The sequence below is a fragment of the Myotis davidii genome, unplaced genomic scaffold (assembly GCF_000327345.1).
Source record: "Myotis davidii unplaced genomic scaffold, ASM32734v1 scaffold826, whole genome shotgun sequence".
Taxonomy (NCBI): domain Eukaryota; kingdom Metazoa; phylum Chordata; class Mammalia; order Chiroptera; family Vespertilionidae; genus Myotis; species Myotis davidii.
Window position 1 is genome coordinate 376,169 of NW_006297142.1, and position 2,770 is coordinate 378,938.

General features: G+C 61.6%; 1 long non-coding RNA gene across 2 annotated transcripts in view; it reads right to left on the reverse strand.

Annotated features, from left to right (window-relative positions):
• Positions 1–1,281: 1,281 nt before the first annotated feature.
• LOC107184510 overlaps positions 1,282–2,770 on the reverse strand; it is a 26,130-nt gene continuing 24,641 nt past the window's right edge. For both annotated transcript variants that reach the window (XR_001515359.1, XR_001515360.1), the window contains exon 2: positions 1,282–1,908. This is a non-coding gene — a long non-coding RNA (uncharacterized LOC107184510). The remainder of the gene's footprint in view (positions 1,909–2,770) is intronic.

Sequence of the window (2,770 nt, forward strand, 5' to 3'; positions counted from 1 at the left end):
GTGTTTGCCTGAAGATCGCCTTCTTGTGATGCCCAGGGCCCAGTTGGGGTGCCAAGGCAACAGGGGCCGTGACCAGGCCCAGGCAGCCCTGCTCTGTAAGCCCTAGCATCGGAGGTGAAGGCTGTGGGTTCCCCCACCCTCTCCCGCCCCAACTGTCCATCCACTCCTCCCCTCTGTGCCACCCACGCCTCCTCCACCCGCCTGAGTGACTTGTGACTGCTCAGGGGACGTGAGAGGCAGCAGGAAAGTGATATAACACCCCTAATTACCCTTGTTGTTTCCAGATCCCAGCACCTAAATTTAGCCGGCGGAGCCTGGGCATGGGGGACCCGGCTCCTCCCACCCAGGGGCCCCACACCCTCGGCAGAGGCAGAAAAATGAGTCCCGAGACGGGGTGATGGGCACGGCGCCTGCTCCTCGCTACCTGGGGGCAGGCCTGGGACTTCCCAAGAGGCCTGTGGGGACCCCGGGGCACCCCAGGACCCTTCCTGCGGCAGCTGGCATCCGGGCCTGTGATCAGGGCAGAGCAGAATGCCACCTGCCACTCCCCGCCCGTCAGTGACGGGAAGCCCGCGGGGAGGGTGGGAGGAAGTGGCCTGCGTTAGGGACACGGGCTCTGGAATCCGGCAGCCCTGGGTTCCAGCGTCCGCTGGGCCACCTGCCAGCTGTGTGACTTGGGGCGAGTGGGCAGGCCTCTCTGGGCGTGCTTCCTCCTCTGGAAACGGGACAACCAGGGACAGCACCCTCCATGTGGGGTCGTCCGTAAAGTTTCAATGGGACGATACGTGTAGAGCGTGGAGCACCCAGCCAGCGTCCACGGGCTCGGCCACGGTTGGTGTCCAAGTTGCCAGGCCCCTGGACCCACACGCTTCCTTCACCAGTGAGTCTTTAAACACAAGTTTAAATTGGTTTCGGAGAGGAAGGGAGAGGGAGAGAGAGAGAAACATCCATGATGAGAGAGAATCATGGATCGGCTGCCTCCTGCACGCCCCACACTGGGGATGGAGCCCACAACCCGGGCCTGTGCCCTGATGGAACCGAGCGGTGACCTCCTGGTTCCTAGGTCAACGCTCAACCGCTGAGCCACGCCGGCCGGGCCATCGGTGACTCTTCCTGCCTCTGCTCGGTGAGGACACGAGGCAGAGAGAGGGTAACGGTCAGGCCAAGGTCACCCACTAGCCAACTGCAAGGCCGAGAGTCAGGCCGGGGCCTGCAGACACCGGAGCTCTCGTGGCGTTTGTCCAGGACTCCCATAGAGAGCTGAACACTAGAGGGTCTTCGTTAAACGGCAACTATTATTATTATTATTATTTCATCACGGCAGAGAGAAGACCACACAACCCTGTGTTTTGGGGAAGGGCTTAAAGGACCACCCAGGACTGCCGAGGGGATTAGCTAAAGTCTCTCTGTCTTTCCTCCTCAGGCGGCGACGGCTCGCGGAGCACGTGGGTCTCAGGCCAGGAGAGGAGGCCCTGAGCCCGGCGTCCAGAGCAGGTGGTCTGGGGAGGGGTCTGGCGCGGGAACGCGCTCTCTCAGGACACTGCACGTTGTCCCCAGCAAAGCCCCCGTGTGAGCGTCCTGCTGGGACCGCAGGAGCAGAGGTGCTGGCCTGGGCCAGGGAGCGAGCATGACGCCTGGGAGGTCCCTGGAGAGGTGACGCCTGGGCCAGGGAGCGAGCATGACGCCTGGGAGGTCCCTGGAGAGGTGACGCCTGGGAGGTCCCTGGAGAGGTGACGCCTGGGAGGTCCCTGGAGCGTCTCTGCTGTCACCGCTGAGGAGGGGTAATGCCCGCGGGTTATTTCTCGTTTTGCTTGTGGGCTTATTTCAGCGGCAGGTCCGTTGGCTGTCAGGGCTCTGAGGCTCCCGTCGGACACGTGTGCTGTTGAGGACGACATTCGGCCGAAGAAGCTAGAAAAAAACAAAGAAGCAGCGTGTCAACAAGCACAGAAGCTCATTCTTCTTCCTCGCAAGCAGCCCCGGAGGGAGCTAGTCCAGGACTGAGACGGCGGCTCCATCAGCACCCGGGCCCGGCCACTTCCTGCCTTCCTGTTGCGTGGTCTCCCTGGACAGGTGGCATCTGCTGGTGATGCCAGGTGAGCGCCCAGCTCAGCGATCACAGGCACGTTCCAGGGGCACAGGAACCCTCCTCCCACCGCCAGAGGCAGGCTCATCACGGGCCTCGCTCGCTGTAACCGAGGCCAGGCAGTGCCGTCTTCATTCCACATGGGTTGTGACCAGCTAAAAACCAGGGGTTCCGCCCTGACCGGTTTGGCTCAGTGGACAGAGCATCGGCTTTTGGACTGAAAGGGTCCCGGGTACCATTCTGGTCAAGGACACGTACCTCTGTCGCAGGCTCGATCCCTGGCCCTGGTCTGGACTCGTGCGGGAGGCAACCAATTGATATGTCTCTTTCACATCGAAGTTTCTCTCTCTCTCTCCCCACCTCCCTTCCACTCTCTCTAAAATTCCATGGGAAAATATCCTCGGGTGAGGATTAACAAAAAATAAAACGAGGGCTTTTATAGCAAAGAAGACGGGGAGAACAGAGACTGGGGACCAGCTAGCAGCCCTCCCACCCCCCTCACCCTTCCACGGGGAAGGATGGCCGTGCGCTTGCTGGCAGGCACGGTGCCCTGGGCGGCCGGGACTGCCCTTCACTTGCTCTTGTGTGTTGCTCTTAACTCCCCTTCACAAAACCAGGGCTACCCTGAGAGCCAGGCGTCCAAACCGTCTAGGGGGCCGCCCAGCACAGTGCCCTTTCCCTGGCATT